General features: G+C 36.5%; 1 pseudogene; it reads left to right on the top strand.

Moving 5' to 3' along the window:
- Window positions 1-2804: 2804 nt before the first annotated feature.
- Window positions 2805-6391, top strand: LOC100342177 (T-complex protein 1 subunit delta-like; annotated as a pseudogene).
- Window positions 6392-13681: the final 7290 nt, after the last annotated feature.

Raw genomic sequence — 13681 nt, 5'->3', positions numbered from 1 at the left:
CCGTCACCTAGGTAAGAGGTGTAGGGGTAGAGGATTTTGCAGTATTTATACATTTTTCTATTCAGACAGAGAGAGTGGCAGTGCCCCAATGCATACCATTCTAATAAGTACTAGGATCATTTCCCACTCTTCCTTCGCCCCTCTCTCCTCCCCCCACATTCTTTCTCATTCTCCTCTTCTTTCTCCTCATTCTTTTTCTTTTTCATTTTCTTCCTCCTAATTATCATCATCATCATTATTAATATTTATCAGTTTCTTGGCATGTACCAAGTACTATTGTTAACACTTTGCATGCAATAACTCATTTAAACTTTACAACATCCATATACAAGGTGGGTAGCATAAGGTCTACATTTTACAGATCAGGATCCTGAAGAACAGAACGTTAAATAATTTGCCCAAGTTGACAGGATAATAATGATAGGATCATTTGTTGAATTCCAACAGACACCAGAGCCACACTCTAAGAAAATACATTTCGATAACCAATTATCAGTCAACAAGCCACTAAACTTGTGCTGGGGTGCACTGTGTAACATCCTTATGTCTAAAGGAATTATATTTGGATTTGCAGAAAATAATTCAACTCTGTCTTTAAAATCTTATTTTGAACTATCATTTCCAAAATATTTCTAGTACTCATCCATGCCACATCTACCCTCAGAAAGCATTTATTGCCTATTTGAGACAGTATTTATACCAAATGACTAGTTCTTATTTCTTTTATTTGCCTTCTAATTCAAACTATACTAAATTATCCATGAAGGAAGATGCCACATCTGTAAGTGTTGTGTTTTATAGATCTGGCATACAACAAGTGCCTAACAGAATGTTCTTGACATACTAATTGCAAATTCATAACGTGACGATTTTCCAATGATGAGATATGTTTCCAAGAAGGTGCCATCAAATCTCTTTTGGAGATAAATTAAATATGGCTCTTTTTTCAACTGTTTCAGATAATTTAGTGGGCTCTCATTTGAAGTGGAAAGGATGATTTCCAAAACGCTCTTCTAAGCACGTGACTTGATACCTTTTGGAACTGCCTTTCTAAACTTCCATTTCCATTCCCTTCAAGGTACTTACAGCAATAAAAGAATGTTTCCCTGGCGCTTTCTTTGGAGACCTAGATGGAGTTCCTGGCTCCTGCCTTCAGGCTGACCTAGCACCAGCTATTGTGGGTATTTGGGGAATGAACTAGCAAATGGGAGATCTTTCTGCCTCTCTGTTTATCCTTTTTGACTCTCTCCTCTCTCGTAGTCTCTCTGTCTTTAAAATAAAAACAAAAATAAACAATTATTAAAAAACATGCAACTTACAAAGCAAAGAAGCTAATTTTTTGACTTCTTAGTCTAGATCAGAAGCCCAAAAATGTTTATATTAGAATATTCAGTTCTCAGGGAGCTAATCTATGTAAAAATAAATGCAAATTATTCCCACATATAAAGGATAACAAATGCTAGAAATATTTAAATATATGTAACATATGTGAATGTTTCATATGCCAATTTTATAATTGAAATTCATTTAATATTTTGCATCTGGGATGGTTCTTGAGCTGGTATTTAATAGAGATTATAAATTTAGCTTTATATACAAAGCCAAATTATGCAATCTAAGTTTAAATTAATTTTCATTAATAAAAACAATACAGTATATTGAGATCATACAACTATACTCAACTGCATTTGATTTAAAACTCATTTTTAATAAGCAGTAATTAATATGTGCAGTATTAATTCTGAATTCCAATGATATAGTAATTTCAGACTTTTCAGACAGCTAATTACTCCAGTTTGAAATACAAAATTACTTTCATTTTTTTAAACACTTGTTTAACTTCAAGTATTATACATTTTAAATATCAGTATTTCTCCATTTGTGTACTGATCTTCTGTGGTTATATGGGTCAAAGGCTATGAATTAACATATGATTACTTCAGTTATAAGTGCTTGATATCATTCATGGAAAATGATTAAGCAAACAGGACATTTACAACCATGCAATGTCTACCTCTATTTACTTCTAGGTTTTCCAAAGGAGGGAACCATGTATTTATGAACTTATTGCACCTGTCAGTACATGCCACATGTATACAATCAATAGAACTCTGCATATAATGTTTTGTGGGAATTGCATGCTTTATAAATAAGCCATTCATTTTACTTTTTCTTTTTTCTTTTTTTTTAAGATTTATTTTATTTATTTGAAAGACAGAGTTACAGAGAGTGGTAGAGACAGAGAAAGAGGTCTTCCCTCCACTGGTTCACTCCCCAGATGGCTCCAATGGCCGGAGCTGTGCCTTTCCGAAGCCAGGAGCCAGGAGCTTCCTCTGGGTCTCCCATGTGGGTGCAGGGGCCCAAGGACGTGGGCCATCTTCCACTGCTACCCCAGGCCATAGCAGAGAGATGGATCAGAAGAGGAGCATCTGAGACTAGAAGTGGTACCCATATGGGATGCCGGCACTTCAGACCAGGGCTTTAACCCACTGCGCCACAGCGCCGGGCCCTCAAACTATTTTTTTAACTTTTTTTCTTAGTGTAGGGTTAATCTTATAAAGTTAACTGAAAAGAGAGCTTCCTCAAAAATAAGAATGCAAGTAGGAGAGGATGAAGAAAAACGGTGGAATGTGAGTGGGAGAGAGATTAGGGTGGGGAGAATCACTATGTTCCTAAATTTGTATATATGAAATATAATTCTGGAAGGTTCATGAAGGTGGGTGGCACATACTGTTACTCTGCTGCTGTTTGGAATCTGCTCCATCCGTACTTACCAGTCTTGCACAGACCCACCCAAGTGTGCCATGCCTGGGAACGTGGCACCCCGAAGCAGGGGACCTGCTGGGGCTGCTGGGGGCCAGTGGGAAAGTCCTATCAGGACTGCGAAAAGTTGGCCCAGATTCGCTTCAGCAACATTTCCTCCACCAAATCAGTTGCTAATGCTACTAGAACAAACCTTGGACCAAAAGGGATGGATAAAATGATTCAAGATGGAAAAGGTGATGTGCAATTACAAATGATGGTGCCATCATTCTAAAGCAAATGCAGGTATTACATCCAGCAGCCAGAATGTTGGTGGAGCTGTCGAAGGCCCAAGATATAGAAGCAGGAGATGTCACCACATCAATAGTCATCATTGCTGGCTCTCTGTTAGATTTCTGTACCAAATTTCTTCAGAAAGGGATTCATCCAACCATCATTTCTGAGTCATTCCAAAAGGCTTTGGAAAAGGGTCTTGAAATCTTGACTGACAAGTCTCAACCTGTGGAACCAAATGACAAAGAAACTTTGTTAAATAGTGTAACTACATCGCTGAATTCAAAGATCCTGTCTCAGTATTCAAGTCTACTTTCTCCAATGAGTGAAAATGTGGTGATGAAAGTGAATGAAAGTGAAGAGTCAACCAACAGAATGGGAAAAAATATTTGCAAACTACGCAATAGATAAAGAGTTGATAACCAGAATCTACAAGGAGATCAAGAAACTCCACAACATCAAAACAAACAACCCACTTAAGAGATGGGCCAAGGACCTCAATAGACATTTTTGAAAAGAGGAAATCCAAATGGCCAACAGACACATGAAAAAATGTTCAAGATCACTAGCAATCAGGGAAATGCAAATCAAAACCACAATGAGGTTTCACCTCACCCCAGTTAGAATGGCTCACATACAGAAATCTACCAACAACAGATGCTGGAGAGGGTGTAGGGAAAAAGGGACACTAACCCACTGTTGGTGGGAATGCAAACTGGTTAAGCCACTATGGAAATCAGTCTGCAGATTCCTCAGAAACCTGAAGATAACCCTACCATTCAACCCAGCCATTCCACTCCTTGGAATTTACCCAAAGGAAATGAAATTGGCAAACAAACAAGCTGTCTGCACATTAATGTTTATTGCAGCTCAATTCACAATAGCTAAGACCTGGAACCAACCCAAATGCCCATCAACAGTAGACTGGATAAAGAAATTATGGGACATGTACTCTGTAGAATACTATACAGCAGTCAAAAACAATGAAATCTGGTCATTTGCAACAAGATGGAGGAATCTGGAAAACATCATGCAGAGTGAAGTAAGCCATTCCCAAAGGGACAAATACCATATGTTCTCCCTGATTGGCGACAACTAACTGAGCACCAAAGGGGAAACCTGTTGAAGAGAAATGGATACTTTGAGAAACAGTAACTTGATCAGCTCTTGTCCTGACTTTTGATGTACAATGTAATACTTTATCCCTTTTAGTGTTTCTTTTTTTTTGTTCCACTACTATTGGTTGAACTTTGTAATTAACACACAATTATTCTTAGGTGTTTAAATTTTAACAGAAAAGTGATCCCTGTTAAATATAAGAGTGGGAATAAGAGAGGGAGGAGATGTATAATTTGGGACATGCTCAATCAGACTTGCCCCAAATGGTGGAGTTAGAAACGTGCTAGGGGATTCCAATACAATCCCATCAAGGTAGCATGTCCCAATGCCATCTCACTAGTCCAAGTGATCAATTTCAGTTCACAATTGATCACACTGATAGGTCTAAGAGTCAAAGGGATCACACAAACAAGACTAGTGTCTGCTAATACTAACTGATAGAATCAAAAAGGAGAGAACCATCCAACATGGGAAGTGGGATACACAGCAGACTTATAGAATGGCAGATGTCCTAAATAGCACCCTGGCCTCAGAAGCAGCCCTTAAGGCATTTGGATCTGGCTGAAGAACGCATGAGAGTATTTCAGGCATGGAAAGCCAAGACACTCTGGGAAAAAAAAAAAAAAAAGAAGACCTAAATGAAAGATCTCTGCAAGTGAGATCCCAGTGGAAAGAACAGGGCCATCAAAGAAGGAGGTACCTTCTCTGAAGGGAGGAGAGAACTTCCACTTTGACTATAACCCTGTTGGAATAAGATCGAACTTGGTGAACTCAAAAGGCTTCCATAGCCTTGGCAACTCATGACTAGAGCCTAGGGATATTACTGACGCCATAAACAAGAGTGTCAAATAGTTAAGTCAACAACAGGAGTCACTATGTACTTACTTCTCATGTGGGATCTGTCCTTAATGTGTTGTCCAATGTGAAGTAATGCTATAACTAGTACTGAAACAGTACTTTACACTTTGTGTTTCTGTGTGGGTGCCAACTGATGAAATCTTTACTTAATATGTACTAAATTGATCTTTTGTATATAAAGAGAATTGAAAATGAATCTTGATGTGAATGGAATGGGAGAGGGAGCGGGAGATGGGAGGGGTGCAAGTGGGAGGGAAGTTATGGGGGGAGGGAAGCCATTATGGTCCATAAACTGTACTTTGGAAATTTATATTTACTAAATAAAAGTTTAAAAAATATATACAAGCTAACAATAAAAAAAAGAAAGCAAATGACCTAACTACAGCTACTAGTGTGAATATTAAAATAGTTAAGAAGCTTGGTGGGACAATTGATGACTGTGAGTTGGTTGGAAGGACTGGTTCTCACCAAAAAAGTGGCAAAGATTGGCATAACCTGAGTTGAAAAGGCTAAGATTGGGCTTATTCAGTTTTGCTTATCTGATCCCAAAACAGATATCGATAATCAAATAGTAGTTGCTGACTATGCCCAGATGGACCGAGTGCTATGAGAAGAGTGAGCCTATATTTTAAACTTAGTGAAGCAAATAAAGAAACAGGATGTAATGTCCTCATAATACAGAGGTCCATCCTAAGAGATGCTCTTAGTGATCTTGCATTACAATTCCGGAACAAAATGAAGATTACGGTGATTAAGGATACTGAGAGAGAAGATATTCAATTCATTTGTAAGACTGTTGGAATCAAGCCAGTTTCTCATATTGACCAGTTCACTGCTGATAGGCTGGGTTCTGCTGAGTTAGCAGAGGCGGTCAACTTAAATGGTTCTGTCACACTGCTCAAGATTACAGGCTGTACAAACCCTGGGAAAATAGTTACAAATGCTGTCTGTGGTTCTAACGAACTGGTGATTAAAGAAGTGGAGAGATCCATTCATGATGCTCTGTGTGTTATTCATTGTTTAGTGAAAAACAGAGCTCTTATTGCAGAAGGTGGTACTCCAGAAATAGAGTTGGCCCTTTGGTTGACTGAATATTCATGAACATTGAGTGGTATGGAATCCTACTGTGCTAGTGCTTTTGCAGGTGCTATCGAGGTCATTCCACCTTCACTGGCTGAAAATGCTGGCCTGAATCTCATTTCTACAGTAACAGAACTAAGAAACCCATGTCCAGGGTGAGAAAACTACAGGCATTAATGTCCGAAAGGGTGGTATTTCCAACATTTTGAGGAACTGGTGGTCCAGCCTCTATTGGTTTCAGTCAACTGAAACTGTCCAGAGTATTCTGAAAATTGATGATGTGGTAAACACGCGATAATCTGGGTAATGCTGTCTGACTGTCATCATTATGGCCAGCGTGGAGGAAGATCTCCTTCGTGTTCCTTGTTGTTTGGAAGATTTTCCTCTAAAAATTACTGGATTTGGTCTTCCAGTTGGCATTTGTTTGAGGTTGTATTAAAACAGTTTAATTAAAATATTAAAAAATAATAAGCATGTGTAACTTAAATAAAAGGTTTCTAGGTAAAAAGAAAAAAAAAAAGAAAAGAAAACAACAGGAACAGAAAGTTATCTGTGGATTTCTCTTGTCCATCTTCCCTTAAGCAGATCAGAAAGGATCAAACTTCTATAATTGATCTACCATAATACCATACTTCAAAGGGAAATTCCAGGGAAATATCACAGTAGAGACAATAAGAAGAACCTAAACAAGCAAGTCTTGCCAAATTCTTACTGGCTTATTATCATTAGAGCTTACCCTTTAGTCCTCCAACCATACTTCTGCACAGTTGTTCAAAAAATATTAACAAATTTTCCTTCTCTTTGGCTATTCATTTTGGAAGACTCTTGTTTCATTAAATTAAAATACATTTCTATGTTTTTCTCTTCTTCATATGTATTTTGTCATTGGGGTCTCAGCCATGAATTTTGTGATGGTGAGAAATATTTTCTATACTACAGTAGGTTTTTTTTTTTTTTTTTTTTTTTATAACTCAAGAACAAGCATGACCAGAACACTGATTGTCTTTCAGATCTTGACCTTCAAGTTTTGAAATGTTCTCTGCTAAAAAAAATACTATTTCCTGGCAAACAATTGCTGTCAGTCTGAAGGCATTGCTAACATTATTAATTATGATATACCTGAAGGAAATGCATATCTTCAGTATGACAATATTTTATTGTCATGAAAACATAACTCATTATCCTCCCATCAAAAATGCATAGGAAGAAAAATAGCCATCTTATATTGAATAATTATAATATGACAAACATTGAATATTTTTACATATATTTTAATATTTAACATCACAAGATTGTAATGTAACAGGACAGCTTTTATCCCCTGTTTTCAAATTAAGAACTAGATACCTAAAAGGATAAATTGCTTGCACAACATGAAATGTTCACTGTTATCTTAGGCAGTTTTGCTCCATAGCCTACACTTTTAGTTTTTAGTCTTAATATTTGTCCAATGCAAACCTCAACAGAAAATACACATAGGCATACCTACACCTGACTATCAAATATGGGTCAAGTACTAACAAAAAGAGTTGATTATATTTTTCTTTCATATTTCATGGTATAACATTCATACTGCTTCTCACATACTTGGATTTAATAAGAAATGCACCCACCCATACCTAAGAAATTAGGATTACTGATCTTAAGAAGCAAACAGATAATTTGCATTTCAATATTTTAGCATATGAAAAATGTTTTATTTATTGGAAGTGTAAGAAGGGACATACTTCTTATTTTCTAAAATGACTACTATTAATTGAATAATATCAGAGACTCAATAATTAGTGTAAATATGTGTGAACAAGTATGGAAAATAGATTTAGACTACTAAATTCTACCTTGAGAAGATGTGTGATGCTCGATGAACAACTTAACCTCTTCTTGAACACAATTTCTACCCATGCAACTGCAATTCCTGGTTATTGCAAATATTAAAAGAAATTTGTCCGGTGCCGCAGCTCACTAGGCTAATCCTCGGCCTGCGGCGCTGGCACCCCTGGTTCTAGTCCCATTTGGGGCGCTGGTTCTGTCCCGATTGCTCCTCTTCCAGTCCAGCTCTATGCTTTTGCCCCGGGAAGGCAGTGGAGGATGGCCCAAGTGCTTGGGCCCTGCACCTGCATTGGAGACCAGGAGGAAGCACCTTGCTCCTGGCTTCGGATTGGCACAGCATGCCAGCCATGGTGGTCATTTGGGGGATGAACCAATGGAAGGAATACCTTTCTCTCTCTCTCTCTTCTGTCTTTCTCACTAACTCTGCCTGTCCAAAAAAAAAAAAAAAAAAAAAAAAAAAAGACATGACTTTTTTTCTTTTTTTTTCACTCCTTCTAACTCTGTTTCTTTTTTTTTTTTTTTTAACATTTATTTAATGAATATAAATTTCCAAAGTACAGCTTGTGGATTATAATGGCTCCCCACCCAGTAACGCCCCTCCCACCCGCTACCCTCCCCTTTCCCACTCCCTCTCGCCTTCCATTCACATCAAGATTCATTTTCAATTCTCTTTATATAGAGATCAGTTTAGCATACATTAAGTAAAGATTTCAACAGTTTGCTCTCACACAGAAACATAAAGAAAAAATACTGCTTGAGTACTAGTTATAGAATTAAATCTCAATGTACAGCACACTAAGGACAAAGATCCTACATGAGGAGTAAGTGCACAGTGACTCCTGTTGTTGACTTAACAAATTGACACTCTTGTTTATGGCATCAGTAATCACCCTAGGCTCTTGTCATGAGCTGCCAAGGCTATGGAAGCCCCCTGAGTTCACTGACTCTGATAACTTTTAGACAAGGCCATGGTCAAAGTGGAAGTTCTCTCCTCCCTTCAGAGAAAGGTACCTCCTTCTTTGATGACCCATTTTTCCACTGGGATCTCACTCGCGGAGATCTTCATTTAGGTGTTTTTTTTTTTTTTTTTTTTTTTGTCCCCCCCTCCCCCCCGCAGAGTGTCTTGGCTTTCCATGCCTACAATACTCTCATGGTCTTTTCAGCTGGATCCGCATGCCTTAAAGGCTGATTCTGAGGCCAGAGTGCTGGTTAGGACATCTGCCATTCTATGGGTCTGCTGGGTATCTCACTTCCCATGTTGAATCATTCTCTCCCTTTTTGTTTCTATCAGCTAGTATTTGCAGACACTAGTCTTGTTTATGTGATCCCTTTGGTTCTTAGTCCTATCATTATGATCAATTGTGAACAGAACTTGATCACTGGGACTAGTGAGATGGCATTGGTACATGCCACCTTGATGGGATTGAATTGGAATCCCCTGGTATGTTTCTAACTCTACCGTTTGAGATAAGTCAGCTTGAGCATGTCCCGAATTGCACATCTCTTCCCTCTCTTATTCCCACTCTTATATTTAACAGTGATCACTTTTCTGTTAAGTTTCAGCACTTAAGAAGAATTGTGTATTGATTACAGTATTCAACCAAAAGTATTAAGTAGAACAAACAAAAAAAAATACTAAGAGGGATAACATATCAAGTTGCTCATCAACAGTCAGGGTGAGGGCTGATCAAGTCACCGTTTCTCATAGTGTTCATTTCACTTTAACAGGTTTCCTTTTTGGAGCTCAGTTAGTTGTCACCTATCAAGGAGAAAAAGTGGTATTTGTCCCTTTGGGATTGGCTTATTTCACTCAGCATAATGTTTTCCAAATTCCTTACAGGGATCACTTTCAGTTAAAATTTAAACACCTAAGAATAACTGTGTGTTAATCACAGAGTTCAACCAATAGTACTAGAACAAAAAAAGAGATGACATTTTTAGGCACGTAGATCAGTACAATGAATGGAACCATTAACATCAAAATTCTCTTTTTCATAGTAGGCATTTGGTGCAGAAATGCCTGGGTTACCCACAAGCAAGCCTAATGTATCTGTGACAAAATAAAGATAGGAAAATATTGATATATTTTGAGTGGCATTTTTAGAAGTATTTAAATGTAAAACATTTCTTTGCTTTATTTTTAATTTACAGTAATTATACATGTTTATGATCTATAATATGACATTTTGACAAATCTATACATTATATAATGATCAACTCAATATATTAAGGTTTTCCAAGTTTTAAAATTTTATTTACATTAGAAATGTTTATCATTAAATATTGGGAAGTTATTCATTTAAAATACAACAGAAAATATAACTAGATTGGAATAAAGCCAAAATAATTATGTGATAAAAAGATATTTATTCAACATATACAAAACTTTGTTGGAAGACATATCATAAAATCTAAACAAATAATATCAGGAAAATGGTGATTCTATCCAAATTATCTATAATTTTAATAAAAATCCAAAAACAATCCAGAAGATTTTACTGTAAATCATAAGCTGATCCTAAAACGCAAATGAAATATAAATTAAAAATTATAATTTTGAAATGTGATTTCTCAAGTCCTCACTATATTCTAAGCCTTCTCTGAAAATATATCGCACATAAATATACACAAATATATTCTCACTTTATGTACATTACAACCCAATGATTTTGAGTTATTTCACCTAATTTTATACCATTCAGCATAAATTTGTAAGTAAGAATTCTACTTCTAGGAAAATTCACACATCTGCTCAAGGAAATACATTTAATAAGCATCATGACACTCATTAAATGAAAACGATCTGCATCTTTTTATAATAGTTAAATGAATATTCAGTTGTAATCTAGTAATACAGTGGAATACTTTGAGTTAAAAGGAAAAAAGTAAAATTATTCATGTCAAACATTATCTGAATTACAATTGAATTTGAAAAAAAAAATGCATGACAAAAGGATGAGCACAGCATGATGTTTGTAATATCCATGTATATAATTTAGATATGCAAAACAATATCACAGTAAAATTTTGAAGACTCACTGCTAATGTTCTAAAAGCAACAATATTGCTTAATAGAGGGTGAGGACATGAACCAGAAGAAAGAATAATCATTTCCAGCCCTTGTTCTTTCACAAACACATCAATTTGGATAATGATCTAAATGAGAAAAGCATCTCACCAGATCTTAATGATGCAAGTGAGAGAATACAGCACCTGTGTAAAGCTCAAAATAGAAAATATGCATTGAAGAAAGGAGAGAGAGTGTCACGTTACCTGTGTCAATCCTCCCACAAGTCCATACAGAACAGCATAAGGAGAGATGGTTTCCACGTGGTGAAAGTTGGGAGTAATGAATACTACCTGACTTCACAGTGGACCATAGTATCATGTCCACACCAGTGAGTTCTTGTATCAGGCCAGGCTCCATGGCCCAAGGCTTGAGGTTAGATAACATAGGCCTAGGTTCTAGATTTGCTTTAGCACTAGGTTAGCCCCTGTGAGTGCAGTCTCCATAATCACAGGGTTTGCCCCTGTCTCCCCATGTCCTGGACCCTCCCCTGAAGATCTTGGCTTTATGCACAATTAATAATTAAGATGGCAATATTACGTCAGGCATTGGGCTGGCCCCTGTGGATGCAGGACATGGGAATTTCCCTTCAATTTCAGTTTCCATGTCCATCCCATGATTGTCGAAACCAAGCTTACTAGCATAGAACCAACAGTCTGGTCCACTGAAGTGGCCCCTGGCAACATGCTGACCATCATGGACTGAGGATGTGGTCCATTCCTACAGACCCCAGCATCAGGCTTACTCAAATGCTATATTAGACATTCTGGTTAGATTGTTGGACACACACAATCTACAAAAATTTGGGCACCAAGACATTGATAAACTCAAAAAGACCAATAAACAAGATGGAGACTGAATCAGTAATAATGACTCTCCCAAGAAAGAAAAGCCCTGGACTGGATGGTTTCACTCCTGAATTCTACCAGACTTTTAAAAAAGAGATAATTCCAATTCTTCTCAAGCTATTCAAAACGATTGAAAGGGAGGGCATCCTCCGAAACTCTTTCTATGAGGCCAACATCACCTTAATTGCTAAGCCAGAGAAAGATACAACAAAGAAAGAGAACTATAGACCAATATCTCTGATGATCATGGGTGCAAAAATCCTCAACAAAATACTAGCTAATTGAATCCCACAACACATCAGAAAGATAATTCACCCAAATCAACTGGGATTTATACCTGGAATGCAGGAATGCTTCAACATATGAAAATCAATAAAGGTAATATATCAATAAAGGTAATAAATTGAAGAATAGATGCAGAAGAAGCATTTGAATTCAAATGCTTCAAATTCAACATCGTTTCCTGATAAAATCTTTAAGCACATTAGGTATAGAAGGAACATTCTTCAATAGAATCAGTGCACTATATGACAAACCCACAGCCAGCTTTGTATTGAATGGGGAAAAGTTGGAAGCATGTACACTAAGATCTAGAACCAGACAATGATGTCCACTTTCACCACTGCTCTTAAATATATATCTGAAAGTTTCAGCCAGAGACATTAAGCAAGGAAAATAAATTAAATGGTTACAAATTGGAAATGGGGAAGTCAAATTATCCCTGTTCACAGATGACATGATTCAAAAGACTCCAGTAAGAGATTATTGAAACTCATAAGAATTTGGTGTGGTTACAATACATGAAATTAACATACAAAAATCAATAGACTTTGTATACACAGACAATGTCATGGTTTAGAAAGAACTTATAAGATTAGTCCCATCTCAATAGCTACAAAAAATTTAAATACCTTGGAATAAATTTAACCCAGGATGTAAAAGATCTCTATGATGATAATTACAAAATATTAAAGAATAAATAGAAGACACAAAAATTGGAAAAAGTTTCCATGTTTCTGGATTAGAAGAATTAATATCATCTACATATACATACTATCAAAAGCAATTTACAAATTCAATATGATCCAAATGGGAAATAGCAGTGACTCTTCTCAGATCTAGAAAAAACTGCTAAAATTCGTATGGAAAACAAGAGATCCCAAATAGCTAAAACAATCTTAACAAAAATTAATAAAAACTAGAGCCATTATAATACCAGATTTCAAGATATACTACAGGGCAGTTATAATCAAAACAGCCTGGTACTGGCACAAAAATAGATTAATGGAATAGAACAGAATCCCTAGAAATCAATCCACACATCTACAACCACCTAACATTTTTTTTAACAATTGTTGTGAAAATTGGATTTATTTGTGAAGAAGTATGAAACAAGAACCATATCTTATACTTTATAGGAAAATCAACTCAAAATGGATCAAGGATCTAAGTCTATGACCTGATACCATCAAATTACTAAAGTAGAACCTTGGGGCAACTCTGCAAGATATTGATGTTAGCAGACATATTGGAAAAGACTCCAGAAACAACTATCAAAGCAAAAATAAACAATTACATCAAGCTTAGAAGCTAAACTTCCACACTGCAAAGAAAATACAGCAAAATGAAGAAACAACAGACAGAATGGGAGAAAATATTTGCAAACTATGCAACTGATAAAGGATTAATATTCAGAATCTCTATAAAGAGCTCAAGAAACACACCAACAGCAAAGAAACAATCTAGCTGCAAAATCAGCAAAGGACTTGAACAGGCATTTTTCAAAAGATGAAATTCAAATGGTCAATAGACACATGAAAGAGCTCAGGATCATTAGCCATGA

Source organism: Oryctolagus cuniculus, chromosome 1 (assembly GCF_964237555.1).
Source record: "Oryctolagus cuniculus chromosome 1, mOryCun1.1, whole genome shotgun sequence".
NCBI lineage: Eukaryota > Metazoa > Chordata > Mammalia > Lagomorpha > Leporidae > Oryctolagus > Oryctolagus cuniculus.
The sequence above is the reverse complement of the archived record's forward strand: the minus strand, read 5'-3'. Positions and strand labels throughout refer to the sequence as shown.